We start from the raw sequence: 13,165 nt of genomic DNA on the forward strand, positions 1-13,165 counted from the left end.
AGCCTTGTTGAACAGCTCAGCAAGACCCCTACAAAAATATCCATCTTGGACCTACTACGTGAGTCTCCCCAACATTAGAAGATCTTGGATCAAGCCCTTAAGGAGTCAGTACTCCCAAATAACATCAATGTTTCCCATTTCCAAGAAATGGTTGGGAACCTATCTGCATCACAACATATCACCTTTTCCCCTTGGGATATTCCTAAAGATAGACCAAACCACAATGACCGCCTTCACCTTGAAGTCTTTTTCCACAATGTTAAAGTTAGACGTGTCTTTATAGATGGAGGAGCAGGGCTGAATATTTGTACACTAAAAGTCGTCAAGGGTCTGGGATACTCTGAAGAAGATATAGATCCCTCTTACAAAATCACAATCAAGGCTTGTGATGATTACAAATTCTTCTCCAAGGGTGTCATCATATTACCTGTCATAGTTGGTCTAGTTACTGAAGATACATTGCTCTAGGTCCTAGACATCAAAATGAATTGCAACATGATACTAGGACACCCTTGGCTTCATGCTATGAAAGAGGTGCCCTCTACATATCATCAATGTTTAAAAGTTTCCTATAACAATGTGGAAGTTACCATCCTTGGCAATCCAAACCCTTTCCAGTTTTGTGATAATCTAAGAGATGTTGCTGCATACCAAGTCCCAACAAACAATGAAGCACAACCCATAGACTCCTCTAAATATGTGGATGCTAATATACTCCTCAGTAAGGCCAAGGAAAAGCTAAAGATTGAAGGGAACGGGTGTGGATAATACTTTATGTCTCAAGTATCCCACATTAGGGAGTCACCACTTTCTCCCCAGTCTTATGGTAAATCACAGCTATTACAAGACCAACACTCTAAGATGAGTACACATAATGCCACTTCTATCAATGAGAATACACCTGTATGTATTGAGAAAGCACAAGCAGAACAAAAACCCACTTTGATATCTCCCAACAAGTATGGACTTGGGTTTACTATCATGTAGAAACAAGGCTATGATGGATGTAGTGGTCTTGGATCTCAAAAGCAAGGTATAATTGAACCTATCACTACAAAAGGATGACCTCCTAGTTTGGGTATTGGATTTAAACCATTATGAATAGGTTCTCTTAGTAATACAATACCTACATGTAAGACTATGGATGTTTTGAATGATGAAAAGGCATTTGAGGATATCCCACCTGAAACCAAAAATCCTCTAGCTTATGAGTATAACCCCAATGATACAACAGAATAAAATTCCCATATCCATACCTTTAACCAAATCCCATTAAACACTTTTGATGACATCCCCTCAAGTTATCCTAAACTATTGGATTGGGACCAACATGGACCATCGATCTTTGATCGATTAAAAAATGATGACGCTCTCACAATAGACTTTGAGATCCATGAAGACATTAAAATTGGTGATCATAAAGAAGCAATTTCTCCTGAACACATTGACATATTGTGTGGTGCCAACTCCACCTTCTAGATGCAAAGCAAAAAGAGAAAAAAATAATGAGCATAGGTCTCTTGGTGAGAACCAAAAGGTGCCATTAGACCATGAAAAATCAAAAGCTAAGAAACTCCCAAGGATACAAAATAAAATAGTTGCCATAAATATTAGTGTTCTAATGTTCAACATGCCACTAAGTCTCTTTGAGCTCTCTCGATCAGCCTTTTTGTGGAAAGTCATTGGTCTCAATCCTCCCAATCCTTCCTTATATCCAGTTGTGTATCCCCAAATCCAACTACCTAACCTATCCAACATCCAAAATCAAAACTTTATCCAAAAACCCTTTGCATATGTCATCATCTATGACATCACATACAAAGAATCTTTTGACCCAATTACCCTCAGATGCCTTGATTCATGAGAGACAAACACTATCTTACATATGGTACATGTTGTTATATCTCAAGGCCTTTCCAATGGTTTGATTTTAGCTAGAGACTCAGAACAAATCCTACGTAGTTATGGTCAATCATGCATCCAGAGATTATTAAATAGTAGCACCAACAAAAGATTTCTTCTTAGCATTTGTTAGTAACATTCTTGATTCTGTCTAAAAGTCCTTAAAAAATATCAAAAAAAAATGAAAAAAGTCCTGAAAAAATCAAAAAAATAGGAAAAAGTCCTAAAGAAAGAAAAGAAAAAACTGAAAAAAGTCATGAAAAAATGGTTGCCTTGATGAAAACCTGGCAAATAGGCATCTTGGCTTGAAAATTTGAGTCAAGAGAAAATTTTTGTCCAAATGTGAAAACCTGGCAAACAGGCACTTTGGGCAAGTACCATGGTGAAAACCTGGCAAACAAGTGCCATGTGTAATCACTTGTTTCTCCTCCATCTATCGAGATTCCATTTGGTTTTTTCCCCTTATGTCATTCCTTGATCATATCTATCATCTTGCAAGACATCCTTGCCTCCTTGACCATGGCTTACGAACTTGTTAATATCTATTGTTATCTTACCTAAAGTATCACCAATCTGTACATACTATGTCATTGACCTTTGTACATAGTTTGCGTCATGTCCGAGGGCATATTACCTACATGGTGCATTAGTTTGAACTTGAACTAGGGGCATATCCCTAAGAACTTTTTACCCATTGGACTTATCATGTAATGGATTGGAGCTAACACTTGTATATGCTTTTAAGATCCTAATAAAAATCCTAAAAATTCAAATACGACCCTTAAATAATCCTAAAAATTCAAATATGATCCTGAAAAAAGTCTAAAAATTCAAATATGATATTGAAGAAATTCATAAAAATCATAAAATGTCCTAAAAAAATTTCATTAAAAATCATAAAATATCCTAAAAAAATTCACTAAAATTGTAAAATGTCCTAAAAAAATCCCTAATCATCATAAAACATCCTAAAGTAAAACCTAAAAATTATAAAATGTCCTAAAGAAACTAGTCACACAAAAACATCAAATATCCTCAAAAACCCTAAAATTTACAAAACCCATCAAAAATTTGTAATAAACCTTGTACATAATCATCCCTTTTGCATAAACACTTGCACTTTTGCAGATTGAAATTCAAAGCACTACACTTCCATGACAATCACACTATTTGAGCAGTGTGAACTGACAGTCAATCCAACATGTCACTATGAACCTATCAACTAAATCAACAATCATAATCATCACATGATCAACCTATCAAACACTATATGAAGACCTCAAACACTTAAAAGGAAAGTAATAATCGACAAGAATAGTTGTTGGCTCACACTGTTTAGCAAGTGATTTATTTTTTCTTTGTTTTTTCTTTGATCATGTTCCTATGCCACTCGATGACATAAACTGATCTATGAGAGTGGCCGAGATGGTTAATGGTCATCTTTTATTTTTTGTCTATTATAATGTACCTTTGAGAGTCTGGGGCATGTACATGTGCCTTAGGAAGGACAAGGTCATTTTTCTCTCTACATCATTTTTTTTTATGCAAAAGGTTTGCATTAGCACCCTGGCCCTTTATGCCATGATGCATTGCATTCTATTTTCCATATCAAAATAAAGCTCCATTTGACATATAGTGCACTTTCTGAAAGAAAAAGTCTTCACCTCAATCTAATTGGTCCTCATCTCATCTCCTTAGTCTTCTATCATTCATCTTGTTCTCCATCACCATGATCATGTCTTTCGATTCACCAAATCATCTTCATTTGGGATTCATGCATTCTTGCATTATCCTACTTTGTTTGTCAACTTTCTATGGTTTTCCACCTAGTCCAACCTCAGTTTGACATTTGTCTAACCATATTTGACCAAATCTAACCATGTTTGATGATTTCACTCATGTTATGACATCTTTCCATAATTTTGGGCATGCACACATAGTTTTGAGTCATTTTGAGTCCAATCGGGCTGATTTTGGCCCCCAGAGCCTTGTAGGGCATAGTCTACACTTTCAGAGTACACTTGGAGTAATAGGATGCCCAAAAATACTCCCGGAGCCCCTATGTTACACTTTAAAGCCCATAACTTTTGCATTTTTACTCTAATTTGCAATCCATCAGTTGTGTTGGATTCATATATTTGTTGCAAACAAAATGAACTATCACTTTCATCATTCTGTTACCTTATTGAGTGGTAACCCATGCAATTACTCTTGGGCTCTTGATTGACCTTGTTCTGCACTCTAGACCTCATAACTTTCACATTTTTGTTATGATTTGTGATCTCTCAGTTGCTATGGTTTTTTCTTCTTTTTGTTAACAAATTGACTTATCATATGCTTATCTTAGTCAATTTCTCAAGGGGGCACTCATATATATCATCCCTACTGGGGCATGTTGTGGCTTTTTCATTAGCATTCTTTGACACAATGCTCTAAATCACATTGTATCAAAGAGAGGCAAAATGTAAATGCTCAAAAATGGTTCACATCTATGGTTTCATCACTTCTTCATAATAATTCATCCCATTTTCTCATTCCACTAACTCTGATCTTTTGGCCAAATTGATCATATTTCATCATTTGTATGCTCTTTCACATCAATTGCATGTCATTTCATATCAACTCAAAACCATTTCAAATCAACTCGAAATCACCCCAAATCAACTTAGAATCACCCAAAATCAACCATAATCATCACAAAACATGTCAAAAATCCAAAATCAATAGTCATCTATCCAATCCTAAGCATTTTTGTGGCTTTCAGTGCCTTGGAAACCTATCAATCTATCAAATCTTATCAATCTAACCTTAGTATTGTCATGCCTCACAGTGCTAGGTCAAACTATCATTCTTGCCATTCAATCATGGACATTGTCAAATCCCTTAGTGTCAGATCATGACATCATCAAAACATTTTAATAGTATTGATAGCATCCATTGATGTTATTATGATCAACCATATCAATCAATCTCAATCATGTAGCATTTATGATATTGGTTAAATGTTACGTATCTTTAATTCATGTCATGTGTCCTTGTCATGTTATCAATTTCAATCAATCAATCAATTTAACCATGGCTTTTGTCTACCTATCATCATCCTATTCAATCTGTGTTATCATCACACTTCATCAAAGAATACTGTAGCACTTATTTAATCAATTTGGCCAATCATTTACTAATTTTCTCTATAGGATTAAATAACCCATAATATAATCCTATCATTCTTACTAATTATTCTTCCTAACTATCATCCTTAATTAATTAATTTTATTAATTAAATTGCTTATCATTCACAAATCATGGGAATTCACAATTTCCTAAGTCATATTTTTATCCATTAATTCCATTTTCACTAATTTCTATTTTGTGGAAAAAAGGATTTTAATTCAAATATTCCACAAAATATTGACATCATCCTGACACATGGGTGTGACACCCCATGGATTCCCCTTTAACACTTGGCTAAGATATTTCATAATCCAAGATTTTTATTCTCTTATGCACATCAATATTTGGCTTCATTCTTCATAGATTCTTGGCTTTAAGTGGGCTTGAGTTGTCATATGACGTGTCATAGATTCTCAAGCATATTCAGACTTTCTTGACTTCCAAGTGTCATACAATCCAACACTTGGCATCTTGTGTCATATGTGTCATGGATTCTCCAAGGAATCTCTTGCCATGTCACATATCTAAGGGTGACAAATCCAATGCTCTCACCTTGTGGGTTGATTATAAAATGGGTATTCTTCCTCTCATTTTTGGCCCTAATTCTTAAGTCTTTTCAAGTCCTTGGCTCTTTAGTATTTTTACTCCATCTCTCACACTAAAATCACAACTTCAAGTATTCTCATAGAAATATCTATATCATAGACATTTGCTTCAACATTGTGTGCACTATAGGCAATTTAGAGCTACATCACATGGAGAAGAAACAAGGACATGGGAGCTACAAGTGAAAGAGGGAGTTTTAAATTTGTTTTCTTCTTTTGATTCATTTGGCTTTCATGGTAGACTAGAGGGTGTTGAAATATGATTATTGGGTTTGTGATTTTCTCATTGTATGTTAGACATTAGCCTATTTTCTAGGTCCTACAGAAAGAAATCAAAGGTTGACAAAATCAAGACTCAAATGAAGTAGCAATGGATGAGGAAATCTCTAGAGAGTTCAACTAAAAATAGTGAGGTTATTGACACCCAAGGAAATGGATTGGGTGATATCACTACTTGAATAGGAAAGGAAACCATTGGATATGTGATCAAATTTATATTCCACATCAATTCCAATCATCCAACCAAGAAAGTTCAAATCATCATATCAGATGCACTTGGACAGATGGAAGTCATAGACTTGAGAGAGTTGTTGCCTCTAACCATGTCACTCCTTAGGCCTAACCATGCTATTAGAGCTAACCAAGTTACCTCTTAGACCTAATTGGGTGTAGATATACTCGACCGAGTCACTAACTTAACTGATCATGGTTAGCTAACGTGAGCCAAGCATTGAAGGGTTGAAGACCAAACCAAGCATCTTTTAGCTACCAAAGTACAAAGCATTAATGGATCCCTAAAATTAAAAAAAATGATAAAAGGGAGAAATCAAAGTTTTAAATTTCACTGCAAATTTAGAGTTGTCAAAAAGCACAACATTCCTTGAGCCCCCAAGGTAATTTAGAGTAAATTTGTTGAAGGAAAATCTCAAGTGTAGCCACCATCTTCAAATCCTTCATCAACCGAGTAGTATGCTAGCATCTCCCAGTGCAAAGGTCAAAAAGGGTTCAAAAATGTTGGTAAAGAGTTCAAATAGTATTTCTCCAAAATTCAAGCTATATCTAGCAATTGCCAAGGAGAAGGATCCACAAGGGGCATACTCATCAATTACTCTCAAGGTACTTCTCATTCATGATGCCAAATCATTTTATCACTGTTCTATTCAAGAATTAGGGAATTTTGAGTTTGATCATATATATGGTGCATTGTGAAAAAATCATGTCTTGAAGTGAGAACAAAAACATCTAGAGGTCAAGGGTTTGACCCACATCATCCACATTGCAAGAATTTTTTTAATCAAATGGATTAGACTTATACTAAGCCAAATTCATGAGGTGAAATCTTGGCTAAGTAGACCTATCCCATTTTGAAGAAGATGATTAATTGGATAACTAGGTATCTAATGTTGGAGAATTCAAAGGCCACCAAAAACCTAGGATGGGGAGAATCGCCAAAGCTAACCCTAACTAAATGGGATGGTAGGGGTATAAAATTGAATAATGTGACTAACATGGAGATGAAATTTGGCATCCATGTCATAGCACACAAAATCTATAGTCCAAGCCATCCAGATAGTGTGCCATGTGAAGAAATGGACATTGCATACAATGTCATGAAGAAGAACCTATTCTTTGACCTTGTTGAGCTTCAACACATCCAACTAAGTAAGAATATGGAGAGCAATTGGGCCTCTAAGTATAACTCATGTAATTTCAGTTCACTCTTAGTCTATTTATTCTTTTATGTACAAAAATTATTTCCTTCAAAAGGAAATATTGTTTGGAGGAAGGACACCCCAATATTGTATCAGATTAATAAATTCATAAATGAGATGGGTTAGAGATTTGAAAGCATCGTGGATGCATACTTTATAACTTCAAGGAAAGGATGTAGAGTAGGCTTGGAATCCCTAAGCAATTGGTAGATGATTATGAGGAAGCCAAGAGAAGAATCTCACTTGAGATTTAGATTCCTCAAATTTTGAAGAGAGGAAAGAAGATGTTGGAAAACATAGCAAAGAAACTTGCAAAGATAGATTCACCTCTTGAGCTCACTAAAGGAAAAGGTGATGATATAGAAGAAGATAATGATGAAGAAGAAGAAGAGATAGAGGAACCTCATAAGAAGAAGGTGAAGACCCCATTAAACCTCCACCAAAGAGAACAACAAGGTCTACTCATGTGTTTACTACCACCAAACATAGGAAGCCAAGAAAGAAATTAAAACTCGAGGAAGAGGACGGTGATTTATATGAAAACAATGCTCCTATCATCTATCTCAAGAAGGAACCATCTATCTTTGAACAAAGAATAAAGACATTAAAAGAAGGCAGTGAGATGGAAGATTTTAGATATGTGAAATATAAAACAAGAAGCAAGGATGAGCAAAAGCAGATTGATGATCCAATGGTTGAGAAGATGGAAAAGTAGAAATATGAACCTTCTAAAATTAAAGGGAAACTCCTAAAGCCCTACTGAAGGTTGTCTCTCACCATTAGGCTAATATAGTGAACATAGAAAAATACATCAGAGAGAAGACTTCGAGAAAAATAATGTTGAACATCTTTGACAAAGAAATCAAAAAGGGAATGACTAATTATGAAAGCAAATAGACTCTAGATTTAAAGCTTTTCAATTTTTTTTCCAATAAGATAGAAGATGTTGTGCAGTCCACAAAAAATATATTGAAGAAAATTTTTGATATCAAGGAAGAGGGAGACCTACTAAAGGTTTATATAATTGAAAATTATGATCATTAGAAGATTGATGTAGAGGTTATGGCATCTCTTCCTACCAATCCACCTAAGCCAGTATTTGAGCAACAATACATTGAATTGAACCTAGTTCAACCAAGTTGTGAAGTGAAGACTATTACACCTTCACTGAGCTCTCTCCTAGAGGTAACTAAGAAATAGGCTCCCATAGTCTAAACCAAGCTCAAGCAGAAGGACTAGATTGACAAAGACATAAATATCATGCCTTTATCAATTGTTAAGAGAAAAGGAAAAGAAAAGATAGTTTATGACACAAATCTAGATGAAAATATTGTGATCCCAAAATTGGACTAATCTATCTACTGAGAAAATGGATATTTTGGGAGAATTTTAGAAGAAAAGGGCCAAGCAGTAGATGTTAAAGGTTGAAAAAGATAGAAGAAAATGTCTAGAAGAAATTAAAGAAATATTTGTGGATGCTCTATCTATAGAGGTAAATGAAAAAGCACCTATCATTGATCAATCAATTGATAAAGTTGATAAGTTCAATTAGGACACTAATGGGAAGGAAAAACTCCTCGAGAAAGCTAAAAGGAATTTTTAGAATAAAGTGCTAGAGAATGTAGCACAGAAAATATAAATTGATCAAGTAGAACCATCTACTTTAATTTATACACTAGGAATTGTTGTAAATAATTTTTTATCTTTATTTTTAAAAGTTGAGTGATTCTTTATTTTTAAATGTTGTATCTTTATTTGTAAAAGTTGAGTGATAAGTATTCTTTTCACTAATGCCAAACAGTGGGTTTTAAATCTCATGGCAAGATATATTGTCAATTAGTGTCAAAACACTTAGTAATAATGAAAAGAAAATAGTAACTGAGTTACCAGTTTGTAGTGTTAACCAAGCTCATCAAGGAACCAAGCTATGAATGTTAACCTAGCATGAAGTTATATTGTTAACCGAGTTGACAGTTCTTACCAAGATATAGTATCAACTGAGATGACAGTTCTACTGAGCTCCAGTGAGAATAGAGTCAACAAAGTATTATTGTTCCAAGATAATGATCAATATGGCATAATAGTTTGAATTGAGTTAGAATCATCTACCAAGTGATCAGTATCAACCAAGCATCTAGTATCAAGTGAGTGTGATACTTAGCCAAGGTGACAATGTGGTCTGAGTATCTTTAGTATCACCCAAGTAAGTCATTGGATCAGAGTTACAGCACCAAGTCAACTTGGTAATTTTTTTTGGAACCATTTCTATTATATTCAACCTATTATGAAATTATTTAGATGGATATAAGTATGAGGTATTTTTTAATCCAAATATATCTTTGTATCAAGAGTTGAAGAACATTAAATAGAAGTGAGTATGGAAGCGTAGAATATCTAGAAGTCTACAAGTAGCATAAGAAAAGGAAGAGACTCATCTATCATAGTCAGGTGATCAATTTACTTCAAATAATCTTCATCAGCAATCAAAGTTGTATTTTAGAGATCAATCCACTGGTTCATCCTAACAAGTGCATCAATCTCAAATCCTTTAATAGGGTGAACCTAACAATCACAAAAACTCCTAATAGAGTACACACTTAATTGTATTTTATATAAAATCCTTTCACAAGGTGGTCCTAATAGTCCTTATTACTCTTAATTAGGTAGGTCACAAGAAGTAATCAATTGTAGGCCTTAAAAGGCCAACTTTATTACTGTAGTAGTGAAGCATTGTGGGTGTCATCCCCACCCTAGTTTTACCTTCTACTTGGAGGGTTTTTGGGTTACCAAATATTATGTTATGGTGTTTTTACTTTATTACATTATGTTTCTTGCATGCAAGTAGATCAGATAACAAAATAAAGTGGATTAAGAGAAATAAGTTTAAGTGTTTCCTAATTCACCCCTTTCCCTCTTGGTCACTTATCTTGCATTACAATTCCAAAAACTATTATCAGAGTGAGTTTCTCTTATGAGAAGTTAAGAAACTTGAGAGAAATGATCAAAGACAATGGAAGTATACAAGCTAGAGAAAGCCAATAAAAATGAAAAGTTTGATCTACATGTGACCATGGAACAAATCAAGAAATTGAAGGATCAACTCTCTCAATCCTTGAAAAGAAGAAAAGAATTGGCATAGAAGATAAATGATAATCTATACATGGAAGAAATAATTGAAGGTATTTGGAAATAGAGAAGTTTAGATGAAGTAGATGCAACTATAGAATATTTACATGGAAGAAACCTTATTCTATAAGAAGAAGTCAAAAAACTGAAAAGAGAATAAGAGATTCATTTAGTCAGGATATGTGAAGCCATGGAATAGAAGAACCATGCCAAAAATGAAAAAAATATGGAATAAGAAGACAAAATATTACTCAACACCAAGTTAGAAGAAAAGACCAATGAAGTACACCATCTTTCACTACATCAGAAACATATGGAAAATCATCTTAATAATGCAAATCAAGAATTCATCAATCCAAAGATAGAAAATGAAACACTTATAAATGTTCTTAGAGAAAAAAGAGAAACCAATGAAATAATGATGAGATTACAAGAAAGTATGGATCAGTTAGTTGAACTATCTCAAAATAGACACAAAGGAAAAGTAGGATTAGGCTAAACTAAACAAGGAGAATCATCACAATAAGGAGCTCAAAAAAATACAAAACCTAAATGAAATTATTGTGGAATGATAGGGCATACATAAAACAAATTTTGTGGCAATGGAAAGTCAAAGCTTAATGGAAAGTGTTATAGTTGCAACAAACCTAGACATAGAGCAAGTGAATGCACAAAGAAAACTAAGCTTGAAGGAAAATGTTTTGCATGCAACAAATAAGGTCATAAATCTTTAGAGTGAAAAATGAAGAATTGGAATCCTACTAAACAACTTTCTAAAGCAATATTTGGTTGGGACATAACATTTGTTATAGATGTTATCTATGGGGAGAGTTTGGACACACAATAGCTAATTGGATGAGGACTCAGTTCAAAAAGAGAAATCCTACCAAAACATGTTATGTATGCAAAGAATTCGGCCATCTAGCGAAGAAGTGCATGAATAAAGGTAAATTTGATGATGGAAAGAAATGAAAGGTTGACAAGATTAGGACTCAAATAAATCAAAAATAGGTGAGGAAATCTCTAGATAATTGAGTGATTCAATTATCTCTAATTGAATAGGTAAGGAGATCATTGGAGTTGTGACCAAATTCATATTCCACATCACTTCCAGTCATCCAAGCATGAAAGTTCAGATCAACATATCATATGCACTTGGATAGAAGGAAGTCATAGACACTTCTTAGGCCTAATCAAGCTATCAGACCTAACTAAGTTACCTCTTAGACCTAATCAAATATAGGTAGACTCAACTAAGTCACTGACTTAATCAAGAATGTTCAACTAATAGTAGCCGAACATTCAAGGGTTTGAGAATTAATGCAGTGAAAAAATAAAAAGATATTAGAGAGTAAAATTTGAGAAAGATAATGTCAAATCTCTCTGAAAAAGAAATCAAGAGGCAATGACTAATCATGAAATTAGATAGAATCCTAGATTTAAATCTTTTCAAACTTGGTCAATAAGATAAAAGTTGTTGTGTAGTCCACAACAAATATGTGGAAGAACATTTTTGATATCAAGGAAGAGGAATACCTTTCAAAGGTTGAGACAATTGAAAATTTTGATCCTAAGAAGATTGTTGCAAAGGTTATGGCATATCTTCCTACCAGACCACCTAAGGAAGCATTTGAGAAATAATTCATTGAATTGAACCCAGTTCAAGCTATGAAGTGAAGATTGTTACACCTTCACTAAGATATCTATTAGAGGTAATCGAGAAATAGGCTCCTGTAGTCTCAACTATGTTGTAGCAGAAGGACTCAGTTGAAAATGGCAAAGAGATTGTACCTTCATTAGTTGTTAAGAGAAAAGGAAAAGAAAAGATAGTTGATAACATAGATCTAGGTGAAGAGATTATAAAATCAAACTAGGACCAATCCAATCTATCTACTAACAAAATAGATATTTTGGGATAATTGTGGAAGAAAAGGGCGAAGTAGTGGATGCTAAGGGATGAAGGAGATAGAAGCAAAGTTCTAGAAGACATAAAAGAAATATTTTTGGATGCTCTATCTATAGAGGTAAATGAAAAAGGCCCTATCATTGATCAATTAATTGATATTGTTCATAAGTTCAATGAGGACACTAATGGGTAGGACAAAATCCTTGAGAAAGATAAAAGGAAGTTTGAGAATAAAGTGTTAGAGAATGTAGCATGGAAAATAGAAATTGATCAAGTAGAACTATATCTACTTTAATTTCTACAATAGAAATTGTTGTAGATAAAGTTTTATCTTTATCTTAAAGTTTAGTGATTCCACTAACTTTACCATAAAAATAAAAGTTAAACTAGCCAAGATTGACAAGGACTTGAAGGATAGTGCAAATTAGTTGGTACTCAATCCAAGATATAGTTCCAATCATTTTGCAAAACCCATATTCTTGACAAATCTTCAGGAAAAACTACTAAGGAAAGAAGCCAGAATAAGGGCAGCATTAATTATTATACAAAGTATGATACTTCCCCACATAGACATTATACAAAAGAGAATGGATCATGTAAGGACACTAGTCAAGGATATAAATTTGTTAGTTGCAGATCACATGTATTGGTTATCAATAGAGCTTCAAATTGATATACACATTTTGAAATTGCTACAAGATAATTGGTATAAGACTGTCTATGATTTTGAAGGTACACCATGA

The sequence above is a fragment of the Cupressus sempervirens genome, chromosome 7, assembly GCF_028749045.1.
Source record: "Cupressus sempervirens isolate cs-2001-9-10 chromosome 7, ASM2874904v1, whole genome shotgun sequence".
NCBI lineage: Eukaryota > Viridiplantae > Streptophyta > Pinopsida > Cupressales > Cupressaceae > Cupressus > Cupressus sempervirens.